Below are 26,895 nucleotides of genomic sequence, written 5' to 3'. Positions count from 1 at the left end.
ATGCCGTCTTTTCATAAAAAGATACAGCTACACTGCATAATGTCTCTCCTGGCATAAACGTTTGCTTTCCATTTTAAATATTCCCTAGGGGAGACAACATTCTGTCCTGTGGAAAAAATCCCATGGAAGGAGAAAAGAAAAATCAAATATTACAGTTAGCCTTGAACTCATGGAATACAAAAAGCATCAATTTATGTGGCTGGGGGAGGGGGAAAATCCCTTTGAGAGAACATAGGAAATGCACAGGATGGAGCTGCATAGGCATCTGGTGGCCCTGGTGTGGTTCCACTGCCTGGTGGAAGGGGGTGGGAGAAGGAGGTTTTGGGGAACACGTACTTATCCTGCCAATGCACTGGAGCCACTTGCTCTTCAGTCCTATTGACAGCGTGACAGCGAGTGACAGCTGCCCCTTCAGCTCCAGAAGCTACCAGACTAGTTTCAGGAAGACTAGAGCATGCTGTACAGAAAACTGTGTAGGACAGTGTTTCCTCAAGTGGACAGTGCACCCCCAAAGAATTAGCCAGAAGGGCATGGACAGACCTGTTCGTTTTGTTGTCCAGAGTCTCAGCTTTTTGTTTTGTTTTGTGTGGTCTGATTCTGATTCATAGCACTTTACACCCCTCTGGCAGGGTAAAGAGGCTTTAAAGAGTGAGTGAATTATTTTTACACCCACTTTAATGTCCCTTTATGCAGCCACAATGATGTAAAGTAACTTCAAGTGTAAACAAGAATCAGGGCCTAAGGCCTTGTCTACATGGGGGAAATTGACTGGCATAACTGTTCCAGAATAAGTATTCCACTATCGCTATGCCAGTATAATTTTGCTATTCTGGCATAACTTTCCCTAGTGGATACTCTATGCCGGCATAAAGTCACATTTTTCAGAACAGTGTGTCCCCATGAGGAGTTATTCCAGAATAGCTATAATAGAACAGTTATGCCAGAGTAGCTGTGCCTGGCAATTTTCCTATGCAGACAAGCCCTAAATCTCTAGCTGTTATCATTGTGGAGAAAATCTTTAAAGGTTTGAACCTAAATAGAGACCTCAGTCTGAATTTTCAGAGAGCCTGAAACAAGAGCTGTGAGTCACGAGCTTTCTCATTCATTTTCATACTTGCTAACAAAGATGCCACTAAGGATACTCTAAATGGTACTGTGGTTTATTATTCCACTGCTCATCAAAGCATGTAAGAAAGAAGAGCAGCTATTAAATTGTTTCCCCTCTTCTGAGTGGCAGCGGATTTCAGTGTCTTATAAGTCAGTTTCCTGTAGAAGGAGAAATCAGTGCTTCTTAGTGTACTTTATTAATGTGCATTATAAATACCAGTCCTCAAACAGAGGTGATCACAAACAGCATGCAGGCAAACCACTCTTTTAGAAATCTCAGCCCAAACACCAACGTCCAGTTCCAGGAAGCACATCTGCCCCAAGAATTGACTCTAGGTAGAGAGTTTAAGGAAGAAAGCAAACTCACTTTCTGTTTGCAACCGCTCCCCCAGAAGAAGCTGCATCACAAAACTAACAAGGCAGCATTTCTTCAAAGACTGTAAACTGCTCAAATGCTAAGAAAAAGAAGTTGTAAGATGATATGTATCAGCCTCACCTGCTGACTCTTGCCATAATAGCATTATGAAGATCAACACAAGCATTTCTCGAAACTGGGGGGGAAAGCATGAAGGACTAGCTAGGGAGGGAGACATGCATGTTGTATAAATTAAAATGTGTAGGCCTTTAACGTCACATGACAGGATTGCTGGGAGGGCCTGATTGGTTTCATTTTCCTGATGGCGCGTTTAGTTTTCAAATGTCTGAGCAATACTGGGGAGGGTGAACACTGACATGCTCAACATTTGCTTATATAGATTTTTACCCTGGGTTTCCTACCTCTTGGTTACAACATGAGTCTCTTACATCTGCTTTACCTTCGCCTCTTCCCACTTTTACCATTGGTAAGTAGCGCCCACCCTTGTATGTCTCCTGAAATTTTCTCACATACAATCCACTGTGCAGCTTACCAATGCATGAGATGATGCTGTGTACCACATAACCAAGTGCTGGAGTTTCACTGTTTTGCTCTGTCTTCATTTCTGCAGGATATACCACCAAAAAGGTACAGGGATTTGAAGGAGGTGGAGCTCTTTATATTATGCTATTGTATCATGCAATTTCACTATCCCATAAAAATGTTGGAAGATCACTAATTGCACGTGGACTTGAACAGCACGACTGACCGGTAAAGAGATCCAATTCCAAAGAATCCTCTGAAACAGAATGTTAGGAGGCTTATTGCTTCACCCGCTTGCTTCCCTGGTCCTTCTCGCATGAACAGAGAGCAACAATACCCGAAGTCCAAAGGTGCAAACACTTCAGTGTTTATTGGGGTGAACTTCCAGCAAGCATGATTCCAGTTTCCTTCCTTAGTGTCCCCCTTCCCAGCTCTGACACCACAGAGCCTTACCTGTGTCCCTGTTCCCATTCCCCCCCCTTAGCAAAACATGATTCCAATTTCCCCACCCCCATTTCCTGTTCCCATTCCCTCCCTACTTCCTGATTGACTGCAGACTATATAGTAAAACTTGAGATCTGCTTAGCTATACCTTAACCAATCATTTTACTGAAATTTAACTAACCAATCCTAACATATTGTAACATGATTATTTAACCAATTATATCCCACCACCTTAATTAGTTTACATCCAGCAAAATTAATTATACAGCAGACAGAAACAATCACAGAACCAGACAGAGATTATACAGACAAACAATAGGGAAATGGGGACTACAATGATAGAACAACACAGAAATGAGGATTTCATATCCCAGCTATTAAGTGAGTTCTTGCCAGACAGGATGCTATCAAACTAAGTTTCCTTTTACATTTTTTAGGCACTTCCCTTTCTCTGGAGGCGATAGGCATTATCAGGACAGGATTGTATTCCTAATTGCCCAATAGCACCTTCTTTCAGTGTGACTAGTTTGGAATGTGAGGATGTGACCGGTCACTTCCCAGCTTATGGCTGCCTCTGCTGCTTAGCCAAAGACCTTAGCCTAAGCACAGGGCCTCAGACTGTCACAGTAAGAGAAGGCCTTTACACCAGCAGATAGTGATTTTGATGCTTTCTTTTATACCTCTATAACTAGCTAAATGATAAGAATACACCTAAATTCTTAGAGTATAGGCCTTTACAGACAGGCCTGAATATCTATATCCTAACACAGAATATGATGGAAGCAATTACTAGACTGAACAATAGAAAGCTGCGTTAAATTTAAAAAGTTATTTGTAAGCAGGTGCTCTTGTTTTGCATCACTAGCGTTGACAGTGGGTGTCCCAGTAAGAATCTCATTGTGTCCTGTGCGCTACCCTGCCAAAGGCTATTATTAACTCTGAAGTGACACACAGAAGAGGTCTGATCACTTGCAGAGGTTACCAAGTAGAAATGATTCTCCACTTTGGATTAGTTCAACATTCCTAAAAAGAAAACCTATTTCAAGAGCCAGGAAAAATGAGAGGACAAATTCTGAATTGAATTATACTGGTGTAAGTCCAGAGTGACACCACTGATTTCGGTGGAGTTACTCCAGGTTCACAACAGTGTAACAGATCAAAATCCGACCCTATTCTAGTTATTTTATTTTATGGAAAACCCTCCGCCCCCACGCCAGCCACTTTGTGTTAAAAACTTAATTAACACGATTTTTGCAAGTAAAACTGTACTATAGTCACATAAATGCATAGGTCTTAAATTTGAAATCTGTTTTCCTTTGAATTAGCTGTGTGTTTAAAGGCCTTTTCTGGTTTGCCATACTATTATGGGGGATAAATTATTTTATTTCTAAGAAGCTTTGTATAATAAGGAGCTAAGCTCAAGATAGTTTAAACTAATATTTGCTTATGGTAAAGGGTAATGCCACTGAGTAAGGTTAAAAAAGGGGTGTTTATAAACCTTAAAAATTGTTTCTGCTCTTGCAGATTATACCTGTGAGAGTATAATAGGTTTTCACTGTATCTCGAGGGCTTTAGCTCTTCACAGGAAGCAGTACATATAGAGTGCATACCTCACATTCAACATAAAGTACACGCTGTACATGCCCACAAGAGAGTTCAGATTGGAATCTCTCACAATTGGATTAAGACTCAAGCTGTAAACAACTAACAAATAGAAGCTCTCATTATACCCACTGGTTTCAAAGTAGCAGCCGTGTTAGTCTGTATCCTCAAAAAGAAAAGGAGTCCTTGTGGCACCTTAGAGACTAACAAATTTATTTGAGCATAAGCTTTCGTGAGCTACAGCTCACTTCATCGGATGCATTCAGTGGAAGGAAAACAACAAGCAGATATTCTGAACACTTCTAGCCTGACTGAATGTGTTTAATGAAGTGACTAAACATTTCAAAATATTCTGCTCTGTCCTCAGTTTCAAAATATTCTGCTCTGTCCTCAATGGGGTTTTGCGTGACACTTTGGATGTAGTCAGAGATTCTGTTTTGGTGATCCAAAGCCTTAGTCAGGTATGCAGAGGGGATCTTTTCTGGATGTTATTACCTGCAATCTCAGTCCCCTTCCTTTCTGTCCTTTCACTAGCCAAGATCCCTCCCTCCTGCAGAAAAACCCAAGGGAGGGCAAGATCTCCTTGTGAAGCTCCTCCCCTGTTGTCCCAGCACTATCACACAGTGGCAGGTCCCTTAAACGGAGATGCATCTCAGCCACACCTGTGACACTGCCAATTGTCTTCCAGTGGACATGCAGGAAAATTGGGTTTACCCTCTTACGAAATAGGCTGAAGGACCCATTCCACTGAAGATAATTCTGCCTCTGTCAGAGATACTTTACAGAGAGTCAACTCCTCACTGTGAACCACCACTTCCACTATGGGTTATTGTGGTGGGTTTTTTGTTTGTTTTGTTTTTTAAAGAAGAGCTGCCTGCATGGAGCTGGCCAGGGACAGAGGCACTGGGCCTCCACACAAGTGCTCCAGCATTCAACAGCGATCTCAAGATCAACAGATTCTCCTCAGATCTTGAAACATCTGTGTATTAGGTAGCTGTGGGGGGAGAGGTAAACAACACCCATCACAATGGAACAAACTGAAGGAAACTCCACACACGACAACTCAGAGTTTCCTGGCTGCCATACTGGGTTTTCCTAGAGAGGAGATAATATGGACCTTGATTCTTCTCACCTCCGCTGATAGATTTTTTTGTTTTGTTTTTTTTCTAAATTTGTACAGCTCTGTAAAAATAATCGTGTGTGTGTGTCTTTCAATCCCCAAAGTAGAAGGTTTGTAGGGTTTGTATATTGCGAGAACAAGTCAACTTGTTTTCGCAATATACAAGTAAGCTTTGGATAATCAACCCACTTTTAGCTAAATTTATATCTTATGGTATAATTGCTGTATTCTATGTTTCTACTTAATTTTGGTTCAAAAATACTGGAATGGTTTGTTCAGTCATCATACTTAATCAGTCCTGCCTTAGTAAATTAATTTCCATATTAAAGAATAGATGGATAATAAATCAAACTCAGTATGTCTTTATATTACACCACCACAAATTATTTCTATTTAAGCAGACCTACATTATTGATCTGTATCCTGAGCAATCTCAGTTTGCATTTCTGAGTAGAATTTATTTCTACAAAAGGAAATAAAGTCTTTCCTTTATGATACCAGAATGGTCAGACCTCAGCCTATTCTCCTCAGGCAATCCTGTATTACAAACCCACTTCCTGGAAGCACACAGACTAAAACAAACATTAATATGACCTAGCATGATGGAGATTAAATCCACCAGTTTGTCCTCATGATTCAGTTTAAACTCTCTGAAAACAGTAGTATAGTCAAAGGTAAACGTGGGTAAGCAGAGTTTATGCATTTCTTATTTGTGGAATATGGAATTTAATTTAGGTTAGTTTACCAATTCTTTTTTCAACCCTACTCCACTGTCTGAAAGGTGTTTGTGGGGTGCTGTGCCAGTGAAGACAGTGATAATTCACTTCCACTAATACAGAAGAAAAATACTTAAACCTTCCTCTTATGGAAGGAGTGAGGAGTAAAGGTCAGTAACAGATCAAGTTCTAATGAAACTTTAGTCTTCGATGAACCTGAGAAGCAGGTGAGCTTTTCACATGATTCAGATCTTAAAATGCTACCCTCAATAGACCAACATTTTCCTCTTGAGTGGCAGGAAGATATAGTAAACATTGAATAGTGTTCTTTAAAAGTGACCCAGAGGGCCAGTCACCACAGTGTAAGTCACAGGATGGAGAGCCAGGAGACCTGGGTTCTCTTCCTGATTCCTATTTACTGTGTGTGGCTTTGGGCAAGTCTCTTCGCCTCTCTGTGTCTCCGTTTTCCCATCTGTAAAATGGGATTATGATACTAACCCACCTTTGGTTATAGTTTTGAGATCTGTGGTTAAAAGCTATTAGGTAGGAGCTAAATATTGTCATCCTTTAGGGTCAAAATAAAGCCATGTTGAATGGGGCAAAGGACGATGAGGAAGCATGAGGGGAAACACAAAAAATCAGTGTTGGACCTTCCTGTGGGCTTTTCACATTTAGGGCAAACTCCTGCAGTGGAGCTAGCAAAAAGAGGATGTTTCTGCAATGCCAGCAGAAGGATGAAAAAGGAATCCATTCTTGTTACAACTGTGCTAGAAGTGAGCAGAAGAGGAAGATGAGAGGACAGCCCTTAGGATGAACCCTGAGGAAATTTGCTTCAGTGAGTTTCTTGTCGTGATGTCCAGAAAGGAGAGACAAGAGCAAAGTAAATGTGGCTGCAGCTAAAGCTAAAAACAGATGATGGTACCATAACTTCTGGGCAGCAACTGAGCAGTGAGAAAATAGCAGAGATCATAGTAACCTTTAGCCAATTTATAGAGCCTTATATGTTCAAAGTATTGTATAGACATTAATTTATTAATCCTCGCAGCACCCCTGCAGTTGCATGATTCAGTACCATTATCCTATGTTAGACAGGGAAACAAGCAGAAGAGATTTCCCCAGGGTCACACAGCACATCAGTGGCAGAACCAGGATTAGATCTCATTCCTCCAAACCGCATGCTCTTTCTAAAACTGCTGAAATATGGAAAGCTGGCTAAGCATGGATGAAAGAAGTGGGCACATTAAATCACCAGCACGCCACACAACCCTAGCGTCACAGAAGACCAAGAAATTAGCACTAAGGGAGTCCTCTGTTGAGTCTGTTCCTGTCCTGGCAACCCCTCCTCACCCCACGCTCAGCGGGAGGACCGAATAATAATGAAGTTACCCCTATTCCCTGCCCCTCAATCCTTTTGTGTGGAAAAAATCTGGTCACTCTTCACTGAGGTTAAGAGGAAAGTGAAATGTGACAAGATCATGTTATCTCCATTTCACCGACATATTAAAAGCAAAGCAAGCTCATATTATACACTGGAGCCCATTTCAGAGAAACAGACTCTGATACTTATTTGGCAAGATGACAGCATGCAGAGTTTGCATCAATTGGCCCAGAGACTGAATGGTGTCTTTGTATGGCATTATTTATCTACCAGTGATTAGTCTGCTGAAATATTAATAATCGAAGATGTTCAGTACTTCCCCTATTCTGATTGTACATTTACAATAGTAAACTGATACAACAAATGTGATTCCCCATTTCAAAAGCACCGGCAGTTGTCAGTGATAAGCAAGGCAGACTGCTTGGATTCCTGAAGCACTTTTCTTTTTATAATAGCTTGCAGTACCTTAAAATTTAACACATCACTGGTGAAAGCTTCTGGAGACAGGCAAGAAGACAGAATTCAAGGAATGTGTATTCCATTTGTTATCTCAGGTTGTAGCAAGCAACCCTGTGATCCAAAACGGAATTACGTCTGCTTGTACATAGCTAGCCACCCAATTTCCAATGGATATAGCAAGAATCCAAAAAGAGATCTGACAGACAGTGCTTCCTATGGTTGAAAACACTGAGGTACTGTCAAGGAGGGGTTTGTTGGAAAAACCTTCAGTGATGTGAGTCCTGACTTCATCACCTATATTGTTTATGTACCATCTTATCATTTATTTTAATCACTATGCACTTTGAAGCTATGGTAGCATAAAGAATGGATGAGGTGATGTCTCGTACTAGTATGGTCTGGTATGAATGCCTTTGGTATTTATATCTTCAAGTCTCTCTCCTGCTTCCTTTGCCTCTCCTGCTCGCTGATTAGTAAAATTCAGTGAAGAATGTTTAACCCCATGCTGTTCCATGCTCCGCTCCACCAGCTGCCCCACGAATTGCTCTGCTCTGCCAGCCGCTCCGCTCCGCTTGCCGTCCCGCGAGCTGCTCCCGCCGTCCCGCGAGCTGCTCCGCTCCACCAGCCGTCCCACAAACTGCTCCATAATATATCTTCAGGCCCCCCACTACTTAACACAACACTCAGTGATTTCAGCTCTTAGTAATTTTAGCTCTTTAGTGATTTCAGCTTGTAGCAGGGGAGCCTCAGTGCTGGTGCACCATTGGCCCAAAGTGAATTCAGCTCAGTAGCCTGTAACCAGACTCATAGTGGAGTCAAAACTAGCTCTGATATTCCACCATGGAGAGAGGAGAAGGTGCAATTGGCATGTAAGGTCTTCACCAGGGGCCCATACCAGCAGGTATTAATACCTGTCCCCAGCCTCTCTCAATTCACTGGGTTTTGGAACCCATGACCCTTGCCTAGCGAGTGCTGCTTAGTTGATGGTGAGTCCCTCCACCATAACAAAAGGCCAAGCACAAAATGCCTAACTAATGGGATTAGGAAGAAACACTACTGACCTCTGTTAGAGACAGGGTAGTACTGGACTAGATGGACTGCTGTTCTGATCCTTTCTGGCTGCTGATGTGTTTCTCTGTTCCTTTCTTTTTCCCTTCCAATGCATACTTCTTCAAGTTTTTAGTTTTAGGAACATTAACTTTTCCATTCAGAGTGATGCCAGGGCACGTCAGTGGGGATGCTAGTTTGGACTCCCTAAAAATTCTGTTTTACAATTAGCTAAATGGATTCCATGAAACTTGCCTAATGTGCTAGAATTCATGCAGATTTTTCATAGATTATAAGGCCAGAAGAGACCTTGGCGACCACATAGTCTGACCTCCTGCTTAACACAGGCCATAGGACTTCCCTGAATTCTTGTTTGAACTAGAGCATATTTTCCAAGTGAACATACAATCTTGATTTAAAAATTCTCAGTGATGGAGAATCCACCAAAACTCTTGGTAATTTGTTCTAGTGGTTAATTACCCTCACTGTTAAAATTTTGCATCTTATTTCTAGTCTGAATTTGTCTAGCTTCAACTTCCAGCTATTGCATCTTTTTATACCTTTGTCTGCTAGATTGAAGAGCCCTCTATTAGCAAATTTCTGTTCTTCATAGAGGTACTTATAGCCTGTGATCGAATCACACTTTAACGTTCTCTTTGTTAAGATAAACACTATTACACCATTCACTGTAAATTCACCAGTGTTCCAAGTCTCATTGAAAATCAATATTAATGGTCCAGAGAGCTCCTCAGCCAGTTCTTTTAAAACCCTTGGATGCAAGTTGTCTGGACCTGCTGATTTAATGTTTAGCTTTAGCTTTAACATCCTACCCACAAATTGCAGTTATCTGGTGATCAAGTTCTACGCTAACTAGACTAAAAAAGCTGAGGACTACTGTAGGTTTGTAGAACTGATTAATGAAATTGTTTTTAATTGTTCAATTTATTAATATAATTTCATAAGCAAAGTTTTATGAATGAAACTACATGCATTCATAAAACTGGTTACCCCGATAACTGGCTAATTGAGTTTCACTTTCAATCCAATTGCGGCTTAAATTGCTGAAACTTACACTGTTTCAACATTGTAACTTCTGCTCACTGTTTGCCATTCCTTACACTTGTCCATGTTGTAACTCCATTTTAACTCCATTTTAACTTGTCCCAAACTCCATTTTAAAATGCTCACTCCGTTTTGTAAAAGCTTGCTGCAACCTTCATTTTTGCAAAACCCTGCTGTAATCTTATTAGTTTAGTTTAGATGTGTGAATGAGGATGGATGGATGATGGAATCAATCTCCAGCCCCAGCCTGTCCTGATGAAATAAAGTGTAAACGCCCAACGGCTGAAGATGCAGACAACAGCCCTGACAAAGTAAGAGGAGTCCACCCTCAAAAGAAAAGAACAAAAGTACAATTGAAGAAACATCAAAGCCAGGTCCTAGGCTGAAAGTCATGTCTGCAATTGACGGGTGATCAATCACACCGGACCCAGTGACACAGCAAGACCTATAGACTCTGGATTCAAACTAAAGCCTACGAAAAGGATGGGTGAGATGGAAGACTTTGGAGGGTAGCATTCTGCTGCCAACATGGAAGGGCATCGGTGCATGCCCAACAGAGACCCAGCTCTTCCTTGTGCCCGGCTTTCCTGGCCAGTTAGCCGCCACAAGCTACAAACCCAAGCCACGAACTCAAGCTACATTCAGGACTGGTAACTATACAGCAGCTGCAGAACCTGTGTGTATGAACGAACATGTGAATGAATGTGAAACTGAATGAAATGTTATAGCTATAACTGACTGCCTACTACAATTCTTTTTGTATTCACAATAAATGTGACATTTTGTCTTATCCCCCTTTAATAAGAGCCTGCTGGTTTTTATTTTATTGGTATAACAGGTTGATCCCAATGCAACAAAACTATAAGCTTGATTCTGCAGCCACTGACTTCAAGCTTGGGTCCAAAGTGATCCCACACCAAAATTCTGTCAAAGCAGCTTCTTGAATTCCTGGAATGGAAGAATTGTTTAAAACAGGAGTTGAGGCTTGGTGTGCTGTCCCTGCAGTCATGAGGCTCAGATTAGAATTTCAAATGTTAAACATGAAAAATCATTATATGAATTGGTAAGAGGACCTCCACTCTTGGTGTTGTACTGTTCTGCTGCCATTCCTTCCTCATCTTGTAATGTGTGTTTGTGTTACAGATTTCTGTCCCCTAAAATTGATTATTTCTCTCTATAGCCTTTCTATTTCTCATCCTTTAGTGACGCACATAGATTCAAATGTTGTTGCTCTTACTTCTCTTTTTTTATCCCCCTTATTTTTTATGACGCACAAAGTCAGAGTTGTCATTATTCTATATTTGCATGGATTGAGCTGTCTTTATCATCTATTAGCTTCCAAATTATTAGAGCTTGTTGGTAGCTGGCTATATCCTTCCTTGTTATTTATACTGTCTCTGATGATGTCATCCATTTCTAATGCGTACTGCTCTTGCACTTCAGGTTTAGGAGCCAAATGTCTGCACAATTTAGACTGTTTGCAATGTTAAAAAACATTATTTTTGTAAATTTAAGCATATCTTTTCAATATGTATTTTCATTCACATCAATACTTTCTTGGACTCCCCCTTCTGCTTCAACAAGCTGTTTAGGTTTCCTTTCTTCCTTGCATATATTTTTGGCTCTGTAAAAAAAGTTACGTGTGGAATTAAAGACACAGTCTCGTCTTTAATTCATTTTCTTCTTCTCCTTTCAGGCCTAATGTCACAGACATATTTTGGTTCTTGAATCTTTTACATTAGAACACTAACTTGTGTGATCTCTTTCCACTTAAAACCCCTGATGATTATTTACCTGGTTTGATAGTATAAAATTGTACTAAAGAATTGAAAAATATGGACTATCCTGCAGGGGAAACCCTGCGTTTTCAGGGAGCTACGCAGGGATGATCTAATAGGGTTTTTTACACATCCCTAATTTATATGACTCTGTGGACTTGTCCACATTAGAAAAACATATTCTGTTTGAACCAGTGTTCCAGTCCTAAAAAGAAAGAAGTGCCAGAATGCCCTCCTGGTACTATCACTCATGATAATATTGGAAGTACCAAAAAGTTGTTTAAAAGTGCCAGAACAGTATTTTGGAGCAATCTGAACATGACTTGAGTCCTGGTTTGAATGCAATTATGCACTTGGGGGATCAGTCAATCTGTGGGTGTTCCTGCAGTTAGTAACTAGTGAGGTTCAATTGCAAAGACAAAACCATTAATTGATAACTCAGCAAAAAGAGCAACTGATCAGGAACATCAAGTTAAAAATGCATCTGATGCTGTAGCGAGTAAATGGCTTCACAAATGTGCTGACACTGAATGGTTTGATCAGTGAGATACTGGCAGCATTATTTGCCATCAACGTCAGTCATATTTTAGAGACTATTGAGGAAAAGGAAAGTTAAAATATGCCCACAGATGTAAATATTGTCCTTCTTGCTCAGATACAGTTTATCATTTCCCTCAACATTCTTGAAGCAGAGTTGCTTGAGAGAGGAAGTGTCAACCTTGGACCACAGTGCCTCACAACTAACTTGTCTGGGGCCAACTAACTGGAAACACTGCAAGAGAGCCCCCAAGGTCGGTGTCAAAATGAGGATGATTTCAACAAAACTCCTTGCAAAAGCAAAACAAGCGGTGAGCGAGGTTTTCAGTGCTCTGCCTTGTCAAGCTACACCATCCCAAGCAGAATGAACCTACCTACCATAGATACTTATATGGCCCTCCGCACTAGAGTGTCTGAGGACCTCATAATCTGAAATGTATTTATCCTCACAACACCTCTATATGGGAGGGCATCTTACTGAGGGGCACTGAGGCACAGAGACTAAGGCATGGAGTTTTAAAAGTACTTTGGCATTGCCATACTCAGAGTCCCAATGCCCCACTCATTTAGGAGCTCAAATCTCATTTTCAAAAGGGATTTAAACACTTATGTTTGAAAATGAGATTTAGGCTCCTAAATCAGTGAGGCATTCCAATGCTGAGCACAGCAATGCCTAAACACCTGGGCCTCAGTGACAGCCATAGAGCAAGGAACTGAAGCTGGGTCTTCTCATTCCAAGACTAGCATCCTAACCACTGGACCACCCTTCCTCTCATACTGTCACATATTGTTCAGCAATATTATAGACAATAGCTATTTCTTTCCCTTATGAAATCTGTACACGTGCAGTTAAAAAACAGATTTAGAGCTTGCAATGGAGTGGCCTCCAGTTTAATTTGCTTCGCTGGAGGTATAAAGGAGGAAACACAACTAGAGAGAATTTAGTTAGCCACTTCTTGCCATATTTACCTGATGAGATACTTCAGGGGGAAAATCCTCCAGTGAGGACAAAAGGGACAGGTCAGAGGTCAGGGATGGTTTGCAGAAGCGGTGCAAACTCATGTTTACAACCTGATCATGATGTTCCTCTGCACATGGTCACTTCCTTCTGTTGCTATAATAGAGCAGACTTTCAGGTTGCTGTAGCATATGCTTGGCTGTATCAGCCACAAGGAGCTGAAAATGTAGATGAAGATCGGTGTGGCATGAGCAGAATCTTGGAGGCACACCCCTTCTATGGACAAACTCCTTTTCTCTTGCTATGCTAGCAGCAGGGAGGGTGTGTGGCCCAAGGTTCCCTATATTAGCTCTGTCCCACTGGAGGATCACTGTTACACTTGTCAGAGTAACAGCCGTGTTAGTCTGTATTCGCAAAAAGGAAAGGAGTACTTGTGGCACCTTAGAGACTAACCAATTTATTTGAGCTCACGAAAGCTTATGCTCAAATAAATTGGTTAGTCTCTAAGGTGCCACAAGTACTCCTTTTCTTTTCACTGTTACACTGAGGATGATCCTCTTTGGGCCAGTTACACTGGCTTTACAACTGGACTATACCAGAGGTGTGGCACAAAGTGGCCCCAAATGTGGATTAGGTACCAGCAACAGAGGAGCTACTGACAGGAAAAAAGGGCATATCCAATACCGTATGGAGACCTGAATGTGACCTAATATTCTTTGGCAATATCCACATATTGCTAGGGATATTTGTTATCCTGCTCATGGTTACAGCTTCTCTGATGCTTCCCCCACTGCCCAGTTACTTACCTGAAATTGTAATAATAAGTAGACCTTAAAGCACTTTACAAAGTGCTTATCCCCATTTTGCATATGGGGAAACTGAGGCACAGAGTGGGAAAGTGAGTTGGCCAGAGTCACCAGCAGTGGAGTTACTAATTGAATGCTGAGCTGCTTAGTCCTAGTCTTGTGCTCTGTCTAGCTGGCCACACTGCCTGCATTGGAATGCATCAGTAGCGGAGCACCACTTGAACAGATGAGCTTTGCTTTTTATTTATCAAGAACTGACCTAAGGCACTAATAGATAGAAAGTGCCACTGATCTTTTGCAAAGCAGCCAGGATCAGAAAGTATTGCTTCTGTAAAGCATTAGATATCATGCGATTCATAAACAGAGCACTAATTTGCATGATGCGTATTTGCATAATATTATATGTATTTGCATGCAGAGAGGATAGAAGTGGAGCTTAGAGAAGGAACAAGAACTCTCTCTTTTATATTCTTTCCTGCTACAAGAGAAAAGTGGGATGATGAGGCCACCCTGCCGAGAGGGTATTTTTAGTTAGTCTCACTGATAAAAAGCGAACAGCCTGCAGAGCACCTGTCCTGAGATTGGTTTCAGAGTAGCAGCCATGTTAGTCTGTATCCTCAAAAAGAAAAGGAGGACTTGTAGCACCTTAAAGACTAACAAATTTATTTGAGCATAAGCTTTCGTGAGCTACAGCTCACTTCATCCGATGCATTCAGTGGAGTGAAGTCCTGAGACTGTGCTTGTTGTTTTAGTTTGCTTTTCTGCTCTGTTTTAAAAGGGCTAGTAACTGTTTTGTAAGGAGGTTTTCCACAGATTCAGGTGGGAGCAGGACAAGGCCCATATACATTATACTGGGAGAGAGAGAGCAAGAAAGAGCATATTCACAGTAGATTGCATTCACAATGAATAATTTAGTCAAATCCCCTGCTTGTGACTTCGCAGAACAGACACAGAGGTTATTCTCACCAGTTAGAGGCAGTCTTTCCTCACCTCTCACAGCATTGCCAGTGCAGTCCATAAGAACGGCCATATTAAGCATGAATGAAATTCAAACAAAAAGTGCAAATAAACTTGAGTGCAGAGATCTATCAGGTTTCTATATCAATAACTAGAGGATGTAAAGTGACTCCGGCCACTTTTCAGACATCTTTCAGAGTAACAGCCATGTTAGTCTGTATCCGCAAAAAGAAAAGGAGTACTTGTGGCACCTTAGAGACTAACCAATTTATTTGAGCATAAGCTTTCGTGAGCTACAGCTCACTTTACCGGATGCATACTGTGGAAAATACAGAAGATGTTTTTATACACACAAACCATGAAAAAACAGGTGTTTATCACTACAAAAGGTTTTCTCCCCCCCCCCCCCCCCACTCTCCGGCTGGTAATAGCTTATCTAAAGTGATCACTCACTTTAGATAAGCTATTACCAGCAGGAGAGTGGGGGGGGGGGGGAGAGAAAACCTTTTGTAGTGATAAACACCTGTTTTTTCATGGTTTGTGTGTATAAAAACATCTTCTGTATTTTCCACAGTATGCATCCGGTAAAGTGAGCTGTAGCTCACGAAAGCTTATGCTCAAATAAATTGGTTAGTCTCTAAGGTGCCACAAGTACTCCTTTTCTTTTTTCAGATATCCTTACACTGTTTATTCTGCAGTGAGAGGAGCAACATTAACCAACCAAAGAACACCACACCTATATTGAGCAGTCATAAGTACAGACTGGGGGCAAAATCCGAAGTTTCAGCTATAAAACCTTCAGCAAACCCTGACAGATGACACACTGGATTTTTCCCCCCTGTATTTCCTCACCAGTAATGGAAATTGATTAATTGATTGACGTTGCCCTTCTCTTTGAAGCAACCCTTTATATGTCATCTGGAATTTTGCCCAGTACTCTTCCCTCCCATCTCTAATTCCCATTCCTCCACCTCAAGAAGCCAGAGACAAGGAAATATTATAGGGCTGTCACTTTTAATAATAGCTGAGGAGCTAATGGATTTCAATCTCACACCAAGCAAGCACTACAGGACCTGATGTCAGTCTCTAGCCCACTACAGCAATTAAATACATTGTCATCTGTAAGCGTTTCTGATAGCTAGGCTTGCCACTAACCGTCCTCCCCATGCAATTCAAGACACAAAAGAGTGAAGTCCCTGCATTTAGCAGGGAGGGAAAAAGGTAATATATGTATGGAAGAATTGTAAAACTAGCCAAGCACAAGAGAAACACTGTGTATCCACCACCCAACCCATATCTACCAACAGCTGAAAACAATATTGAAAGACCTGGCCTCCATAAAAAGGAATAACACATAGAAACCTCTTCACTGCTGGTATTTTTGCCCAGGCACAGTGCAGTCTAACTACGGGTGTACCACAGTTGCTGCTGACAAAACCTGTAAATATGCAGGAAAGGGGCAGGAACTGTGCAAACAGGCCTGGTCACAAGCATGACCTGCCCTAGGACCTGTTCTTCCCAGGAGTGCACAACACAGGGACAAACAAGGGACAAATCAAAGTCGCTGGATCCTGCTCTGAAATGCACTACAAAGCCCCAGGGGCCAGAAGCATCCACTGGTAAGGAGATGGTAAAAGAATCAAAGGAGAAGACGGATGTTACAGGACCCCAACACAGGCAACGTGACGGGAAGATACTGGAGCTGCCAAGGTACACTATAACCAAAATGAATGAACAACTCCCTTTCAGCAGCTTAGTGTGGCAACATACGAGAGAGCACTTATTTCTAACAATGCTTATTCTGTGTCTGCACAGCAGACAGCAGAGTTCTGCTCACAGGTGTCTTGGACTTCTACACTAGTTTACATGGCCCCTCAGCTGACATCCATCATGCTGTGTGTGCATGTCTGACCCATGAAATTGCTCCCATGCGAATACCTATCCACTTTCCCTGCAGCAACTAGTGTTCTGTTGGTGATAAACTAGTTTGGTTGTACGACTGTTCCCTATGTTCCTGGGTAAACAATCCCATGCTTAAGCACATCAGTCAGCAATGAGCATTTGTCATGCTGTCTGTCAGCTTACAATCTTCACCACATCAGTTCCTGCACGGTGACATTTTACATTTCCGTTTTGCTAACTGCTTCCCATGGGGCCCTCTTCACATCCCCTCTCCCACTTTTCCTTGCCTAAATATGGCCACGGTTCATCTCTGTAGTCTCCACAAATGACAGGAAGAATAAGTGCATGTCTCATTCTGAGGGTTTGTGGGTTTTTTTAAATGGCATTTCCCTGGAGGATGCCTGTTTTGTGCTTCTTGGACGGGTAGAGTCCTGGCCTTTTAAAACAGAGATATTGTTTCTACACCAGGGGAGAGTAAAAGGAAAACCTACCAGTGAACGGACACATAATTTTAAAAGCCCTCTCTACAGAGGGACCGTAGTGGCTACAGGCATAAAGTTAGCTACAGGGAGTCCTTTTGCAGCATCATAAGCTGTGCTCCAGCTGCACTAGTGGTGCCTGAACTGGGCAGTATCCACAGTGGCCTTTTATTTAGCGCACTGGCCTCTAACCTCTTGCCTGAGCATCAGTCACAATGCTAAAGGCACAGTTTCAAAAACTTTCACAACTGCGTTACAGATCTCATGATATTTTGTGCTTTTCTTAAAGCTCCCACTTCCGGAATCATGTGATTACGTGAGAATCTCAGCTTTCATTTAAAAAAAAAAAAAGGTTTCTAGCCATAGCCCCCATTGTTTCAGAGACAAGCCTGAAAACACTAAACAAATATCAAGTGTTCCCTAAAGGCTAGGAAAGCAGAAGGCAAATAAAAAGAACCACAAATGTATTGGATGAAATCCAGACCCATTCAAATAAGTGTCAACATTATTTACTTTGATGGAACCAAGATTTCATCCATTATTATATTTTTTAATCTAATGATTTTTAAATCAATCTCATGATTTTGGAAGGCTTCAGATTAACAATGGACTTCTTGGGAATGGGAAGCCTTTTGTTTATGAGTTTATCACTGTAGATGAAATGGTACATTAATTCTGCACTTTTAACTAAGAATACAAAAAGAGCTCAATTCCACCATAGCTTATCAGAAGTAAAAGTCACAGTTTCCAGATAAACTGAGCATAATGTGTGGATTAAACTTGTCAGTTAATTAAAGAGGGCAAGGTTTAAACCACTGATTGGGCTGTTTTTAGACAAGTAATACTTAAAAACAGAGTGCCAGCTTGGAGAAAAATGGAGAAAAAAGCATGTGGATGAGGTATCAATTATCAAATCTAGTTACAGCTTGAATAAATTGTCTGAGGTTAAGAAAGTGTTCTGGTTTCAAATGTGATACAAAAAATGAGTCAAGTCATTACAATGGCACCGCCTGTTATCTACACAGATCAGAACTTGATACAGAACCCAGGGTATTTCCAGCTTAGTCAACGCCAACACCTGAACATCAGAATATTGATGATTTTGCCCCTGTCTAATCATTTAACACACAGACACACAATAAATGCCCTATTTCTGGAGAAATATAGAGTTCTTGTTTTTAATTCATTGTCTCTCCAAATTTATGACAAATGTGAAAAGTCTGATTTGTGTAATAATGTGCTTGCATAAAGATCTGGGTCTGAAACAGAGATCAGACTTTGTTTGCCCTCCAGAGCCCCTATATTTAATTTTTCTTAATGTTTTCATTGATTTTTTTTTCAGTATCTCTCTCTGTTAAATATAAAAAGTTATTTCACTAAATACCCGCAAGTGTTATCAAAAGACTGTATCCAGGTGGATAAAGTATCTGCTTTATATTGTAATGGTAGTGAGGTGCAATCCCCATGGTCAGATTAGCTATCTGTGAAAATATATCCTATATTTCATTCTCCCAGTGCCACCTGGAGCATGACATTTTCAACACAATTATCCTTACCATCCAAAACTACTCTGAATTTAATGCAAATATTTAAACAACTCTTTGTTCAAGAAGAATGAAAATACTTTTGTCCTCACACTAACTATTCTATTCACTCTACACATGCTCCTAGCATGTACACTGCCGCATGGGGTGCCTCTCAGCCCAGCTGAGATTCAGGCTAGTTCAGTTCAGGAAAGTGCACTAAAAATAGCAGTGTGGACATTGAGGCATGGGCAGCAGCTCGGGCTACCTGTCCAAGTCCAAGCTCACCCAACTCTCCGACTAATCAGAGTTTGCATGGCTAGACTGCGCTGCGGTCCGTGCTGCAAGGTCCACACTGCTATTTTTGAACTAGCGCATGTCTATCTACCCAGGCTCTGAGGCTCACTCCCAGCTGCAGGGCAGACATACCTCATGTGTCTACGCAGCAAAAGCTGTACCTACCCAAGCCAGCTTGAACCCAGCACGTGCTGGTAACAATAGCAGGGAAGACACCGTTGCATGTGCTTCACAGCGGGCTAGCAAGCTGAGTGTGTACCCAGGGTCCATGCCGGGCTTGTACAGCCTGCACTGCCCTGTCTTCGCTGCTGTTGTAACCACACTAGCTGGATTCAAGCTAGCTAGGGTGGTCTAGCTTATCACACCTTTTGGGGTGTTGACATACCCGTAATAGAGATGACTCTGACCTGCAGGCTTCAGATTTGGATGCCAACTTTCCTAACATTCAGGGGTTCTTCAGAACTTTTGATTTGGTTCAATACTGAAATAGGGGCCAGCTATGAAGTCTGGACCCAAATCCTGCTATGGACTTTCCTAGTTTTTGAGGTGTTCAGATCTGAGTGTTTGGTCTGGACCCTTCCCTACTGTCAGAAAAACAGGGAGCACAGTAGAGATTCAAGCCCTAATCACGGAAAATATAGATAACAAATTTTATTTTTAATATTTTCACCTCTTGGCTCCTTTTATGAGAGCCAAACCCCTTCCTTGCTTTAGCACACATTCACAATAGGAGATTTTTGCAGTTGATTGCATGCTGAAATTCAATTGCTGCAGATGCTTATCATGTCATTATTGTTGTATATTATTTAAGCCCCAGCTGTCTGCTTGGGCATGTGTAATGCACAAATAAAGACAGGAACTGCCTCAAAGAGCATACAGTTGAAACAGGAATCTCACTTGTTCATCTGCACATACAGAATACATATATTTGATTTAATTTCCATGTCATTTCTTGCATAAAATGCAATTCTTTTTTGGTTGTACGGTGTGCTTCAATGGGTAGGCAATAATTTTCTTTAAAATATATCTAAAATACCCATTTCCAACTCTCACTGACCTCTCCTGAAGTGCACAAGTATTTACTCCCTTATGCCTCAAAATACTTTTGATTTAGTTTCAGATTTCCTTTTTTTACAGCTTTATCACAACAGTGCAAAAGTTAAGACAAATTATCACAATCAGCGGATAGCTTCCAGGATGAATCTTACTAGCTGTGCGTCTGAAGCTGGTGTGGTTCTGCACAGCAGTTGGATTGAATGTAGAGGCGGCAAACTACAGAGCATTGGAGATTATCCCTTACATCAGTGCCAAGTCTCATAAAATTCATGTTTTCAATTATCATAAATGACTCAAACTTCCTGCTTAAGTCTCCATCATTTTGCTCCAGTTTCCCTTAGTTTTGCCATAGAATTAAACGACTTGTGAGACTGGCTATAGACAATACCAAGATGAGATATTTAATCAAAATCAAAAGTTGCTTATTGTGAGTAAACTACATATTATTTGAGAGTATCCTTTTTACACAGCAAATCATAACATACAAAGGATTTTTTTTTCCTTGTGAAAGGTTGCGCTGTTGTTTCTCTCTCACACTTTCTCCTGATACACACAGCCAGGGATAGCAGCTAGGCAGGGCCTAACAATTAGCTGAGCCCTAAAACATATGGGTACAGGGCAAGTGAACAAAGTGAATAATTAATTCATAAATATATTTCTATTGCACCTTCCACCTGAGGATCACAAAGACCTTTACAAACATTATAGCTATACAGATCCAAACGTGATTATAACATTGATTATAACATTCATAAACCAGTTGGAGAACACTTCAATCTCTCTGGTCACGCGATTACAGACATGAAAGTTGCGATATTACAACAGAAAAACTTCAAAACCAGACTCCAGCGGGAGACTGCTGAATTGAGTCTGAATAGAGACTGGGAGTGGCTAAGTTATTATGCAAGGTAACCTATTTCCTCCTGTTTTTTCCTACCCCCTGCCCCTCCCCCCCAGACGTTCTTGTTAAACTCTGGATTTGTGCTGTAAATGACCCACCTTGATTATCATACACATTGTAAGGAGAGTCATCACTTTAGATAAAGCTATTACCAACAGGAGAGTGGGTTTGTGTGTGTGTTGGGGGTGGGGTGGGGAGAAAACCTGGATTTGTGCTGGAAATGGCCCACCTTGATTATCATACACATTGTAAGGAGAATCATCACTTTAGATAACCTATTACCAACAAGACAGCTCACTTAAAAGCTTATGCTCAAATAAATTGGTTAGTCTCTAAGGTGCCACAAGTACTCCTTTTCTTTTTGCAAACTTGATCAAGAATCCAAGGTATTTCCCAGACAATACCCAAACTGGAACATTAGTTTTCTGATTTTTCCCCAACACAATCATTCATATCAAATCAAACATACACACAATAAATTCTCTAGTTCTGGAGAAAGTAAAAACTAATTCTAGAAAACTTCTTGGCTTTTCTTCGCTCTTATACCAAATATGTGTCTCATACACACACACACACGAAAATAGAAAATGAAACAGAGTCCATGTTCGCTGTTCCAGGACAATGGGGGCTGTGGGAAGCGGCGTTGGCCAAGAGATGTGCTAGCCGCCACTTTCCGCAGCCCCCATTGGCTTGGAACGGCGAACCCTGGCCAGTGGGAGCTGCGATCGGCTGAACCTGCGGACACTGCAGGTTAAAAAAACCGTCCCGCCCCACCAGCGGATTTCCCTGACGGTCCGCGTGCCAAAGGTTGCCGATCCCTACTGTAGACACTCTAAGCAACACACAGACAAAGTGACAGTCCTGGAATCTAACTCTACAGAAACAACCTCTGAATTATGTTTTTTGTTGTTATAGTTGAAATCCCTGTCATATAAAGTTACATTAACTAACTTTAGCATGAGATAATATAGGAAACTGCTCTGAAGAAATGTTGCAGATTTTTTTCTTTCCTCCTTTGTAATTTGGGTTGTATTTTACATCTTGCACATTTCCAGAAATAGCATCTATAATAATTATTGCATTTTGTTACCTTTCCAAAAAAAGAACCTATCAACAACAATGATGGAAAAAACAATAGGAAAGAGTTGAAGAAGTATATCAAGCACATTGACAATTAGCCAACATTTAAAACACACACACACAAAGATGGTTACAAAAATTATTCTCCTCTGTTACATCTCTTTCATCTTATGCTGGAGTGTTCTTTGTGTACATGCTGTCCATTCAGACTGTGATCTCTTTGGGGTCAGAATCTGTCTGAAAAGCACTTAACTAATTTTGAGAACCTTATATAATAATATAGTAATAAAATATTTATTAAAAAATCAAGAGTGTCTAAAAGAGGGGCAACAAGACTGCTAAATAAAAGGAACAAGGAGTTCAGCAATCACTAGCAATATGTGGGAAGCTCATGATCATTGAAGCGTTAGAGCTCAGTTCAGGTAATACTTTACATGCTGAAAGTCAGTGGGACTTGTTTTTCCCAAGTCACTTTGGCAAATCCCACCCATAGTGCTTCCCAGAGGAGGGTAAGCAATGTATTCTCATCCCCACAAGCTGAACAATTTGCCTAAGGTCACACACCAAAACTTGAGGGCGGTGGGGGATTTCTAACTCAGTGCTCAATACACTCGATCGCCACTGCTTCTCTAAATCTTAATCCAACCATATCCATTCACTGAATCGGAAAAAACTGACTGTACCTCTCTGAAGAACACGACTTCATGTACTTTTTGCTGCTAGTCAGTCCAGAAGCACTTAGAGAATAGCTTTTCTTGCAGCATTTTGGCCTCTAATGTGTATTACCTGCTATGTGAATAAAGGGTGGGATTGTCAAGACAGCCTAAGTGACTTAGGAGGACAAGTCCCATTGAAAGGCATTAAGCTTTATGCTCTTAAGTCACCTCGGTGCTTTTGAAAATTCCATCCATATTTATAAACATAAAGAACTGATCTGCAGTGTAACCTGGTGTCTCCAAACACCATAGTAAAGAGATTAATAATGGCTGTGAAGGGAAAACTAATTCGAGACATAACCTATGGTGGAATGAGAGACATCTGGTTATAAAAGCCGATGGAACAACTCCAGCATCCTGACAGGAAGCCTTGTTACAAAAATCACATCAGTAATCACTGCCTTGTTCAGGTTTCAGAGTAGCAGCCGTGTTAGTCCGTATTCGCAAAAAGAAAAGGAGTACTTGTGGCACCTTAGAGACTAACAAATTTATTTGAGCATAAGCTTTCGTGAGCTACAGCTCACTTAAAAGCTTATGCTCAAATAAATTTGTTAGTCTCTAAGGTGCCATAAGTACGCCTTTTCTTTTTGCCTTGTTCAATTTTCTTTGCTCAGTGCCTCCACAATGCTCAAGTGGGCCTGGTGGAGAAGGGTTTCTTCTTCATGGTGAACCTTCCTGCGTCAGCTGTTATGAGTTACAGCAGTTGTTATTGGAAAGCCAAAAGCCTGACTCCCCAAGGAAACATAATTATATGTTGAAAAATCCAGGGTGTGTGCACTGTGCATGGGTGAGTTGTATGTCACCAGCCTCAGAATGGCATAGAGACAGCCAATTACATTACTGACATTCAGTGGGAGGAAACATCCTGTATATACATCTCCAACTGAGCCATGGCTAGTGTCCAAAAAATGTAATAGTCTCTTTTTGTCTCCAAACCATAACAGCCCTTAGGCTAATAGAAGACGTATAAAATACATGAAGAAGAATGGGTGCAAAAGAAAATTCTGAAAAATAGCTTAATCAGGACAAATTGATACCAGGAGCCGCTCTCACTGACTGGGAGACAAACTTTGATGTTAACCTGCAGCTGGACTGGGGGAGGAGGGATTCAGCAGAGCCTTCTAGGCATGTTTGTTAAACACTTCTGTATATCAGCGGCCGGCCGCTAATTCTTGAGAAGGGCATTTCAGTTGAAATGCCAAAACCTGCTGCTCTCTCATTTGTGTGAATAAAAACTGACTGACAGTTCAGAGTAAGTCACAGGTATTTTTATTTACATCTTTTCCACCTGTTTGGCTTAGTGATTCTGGAGTGGGTCTGCTCAGCTATTTCACACCATTTCTGATTTGTTTTGCCTTTGCTGTCTGACTCCATCACTGGGCTGACTTTTCAAAGAGCAGCACAAGGCAATAAAATAAAATTAAAACATTAAGAAGGTTTGAATTATTTTTAATTCTTTGAAAACTGATTCTACTGTTAGTATTTCGTGACTTGACATTATGACAACCTACTGATTTCAATGATAAGGGAGGGTACCTAGACTTCACAGAATCACAGGGCTTCAGAGAGCAAAACAATTTATTTGTAGGTTCAGGGAGTGTTGTACGGTGATCCTATGCAAACTTAGGCAAATTTGCCATTTACTTTACACAAAAATAAACTGGTAAATACTTCGAGTTAGGAATAAAGCAAGCATGTTATTTATTTATAGTTCACAATAAAAGAGTCAATTTGAAATGTACAGAAGAAATGGACACACAATGTATTCTTCTGTTGTTAGGAACTGGGTAATTCAAACGTTGGGGGACCAGACTACAGTGCATACATTAACTATGGGAAGGTTGTTTCTGAGATCAGAAGAGCGGGGTCTGTTTTGGAGCACTCCAGCATAACCTTTATGACTGTTTCACCAGATTAGTCCATTCAAACAATCCAACGAAGTTCCAAAATCAACCTCAAATGAAAGAGCTTAAATTTGATTGGACCCTCCATCACATCACTCTCTTTGGCAACCAGTGAGAATCCTTGGGTAGAGCCATGAAAAAGTTCTTACTACTGGCAAATCCAGCAGGGGGATGGGAGACAAGGAATCATTTCCCCTCCTGGTTTTGTTAAAAGAAATATCTTGTAGTTTTGCTGCATTTTTTTCCTTGGCCTTTTCCTCCTATGAAAATGAGGGGGTCTGGAGAGAAAATATAGGGAGAGTGCAGTTCAGTGTGCGCAGGGCAGGAAGGGGGCTGTGAGGAGAGAAGGAAAGAGCAGTGCCCAGTGTGAGTAGGGAAGAAACAAAGTGGAAGGAGGGTGGGGGAAGGGAGATTTTAGAGACGCATTTGGTTTCCACAGCTACCTCAGTAAGCTGGATGGAAAAGGAATCCCTACAGTTTTGTGCAGACTTGGCATTCAGTGGGCAACATGGTTTCCACATTTTTCAGTCTGTCTAAAACATAAGCCTTATGAATGAAGTTTGCCCATGACCCATGCACAAATTGTCCACTCTTAATGGCACCCTGCGCACCCGACAGTTGTCCTGTAACAAGAGTCAATTCACTCAGAGCAGAGAAAAAAATAGGCAAGACTGTTAAGCTTCTCCTGCAGCATCTGCAGCACACTCACTGCAGTGTGAGTTTGTTCAAAGGTGCACAGAGAGTGGATAGATTGTACTGCTGCTGGAGTAGCCACAGGGGTGGCCAACATGCAAACGTGCACTGAAATAACGACAGTAAATCAGTTTTAATTCATACCTTTGTTATTTTGGTGCAAGTCTCTGTGTGGAAGCTCTTATTTTGGATTAAAAGTGTCCTGTTTCAATTGTGCTTCTGTCAGTTAAAAAGAACAAAACCAAACCCATGTAAGCAAAAGCAAAATACAATTCTTTTATTCCAAAGTAGGAGTTTCCACACAGAGACTTGCACCAAAAATAACAAAAGGTGTGAATTAAAACCGATTCAGTTATGACAGCACACATTTGCATGTAGACCGGGGTTAACAGGATGAATTTGGAGCCTGGCACCTTTTCACTCAGACACCGAAATAAGCAGAAGTACCAAATACAGAGTTAGACAGATGGGACTACATTTTTAAAGCATTTAAGGATGGACTGGAAACTGAGTTAGGACTTCAGAATTTCACCCAGTAAAGGACAAATGTTCAAAAGTGGCCTCTACATTTGGATGCTTCCATTTTTGGGTCCCCAACATGTCAGGGCCTGATTTTCAGAGGTGCTGAGAACCCACAACTCCAGCTAAAGGCATAGCCCGTGGCAGTTTTAGGTCCTCAGCACCTCTGATAATTAGACCCTGGGTGTCTAAAGTTAGGTACCTAAAAAGGGAAGCACTCAAAAACGGAGGGCACATTTAAAAATATGGGATGAGGTGTGCAGGTTAGGGTAATGATGCTGGAACTAATATTTGCAACCAAAGTACCTAGCGCTGTTAAAAGTCATAGTTTCTCTTTGAGTACGCTATTTTGTGCACCTACTGTAACATAATGCCCTAGCTGCACGTGCAACGTATCAGCTTTTCCAAACAGTCAGGAGAATGCTTGGGATTACAGCTGTACACTATCAATACCCCTTTTCCATCAACACATATATCCCCATCTATTCAAGATCTCATTCACATTCTGTAAATAGCTACTTGAACAGCTCCTTCCTTGTTTTTGTTCAAACATGTGATAGCTTTTGTAGGTAAGAAGAAAATTATGGCTGGTCTACCCTTAAAAAGTTCTGGAGCTTCAATTATGCAGTATAGTTAAAGCAGCAAAACACCCCTAGAGTAGATATAGTTGTAATGGTATAAAGGTGCTTGTAGGGAGCCAAGGTGGCTCCCCTCCGAACCAGAGGGTAAAGAGCCACCCTCTCAGCCTGAGTGGGCGGGGCCAGACCAAGCTTACGCCAATCCCCGGAAGGGGAAGGGTGGGACAGGAAGTACAAAGGATGGGGCCCTTTGCCCAGTGAGGAGAGCACCAGGGAGGGAGACAGATGCAGGCTGCTCCCTCGCGATCCTGCGGCTGACCCAGGCGAAGCCCTGGGCAAGGAGGAGCCTGACCGGGAGGAAGGCCGGTGGCAACCAGG

Source organism: Lepidochelys kempii, chromosome 1 (genome assembly GCF_965140265.1).
Source record: "Lepidochelys kempii isolate rLepKem1 chromosome 1, rLepKem1.hap2, whole genome shotgun sequence".
Lineage (NCBI taxonomy): Eukaryota > Metazoa > Chordata > Testudines > Cheloniidae > Lepidochelys > Lepidochelys kempii.
The sequence above is the reverse complement of the archived record's forward strand: the minus strand, read 5'-3'. Positions refer to the sequence as shown.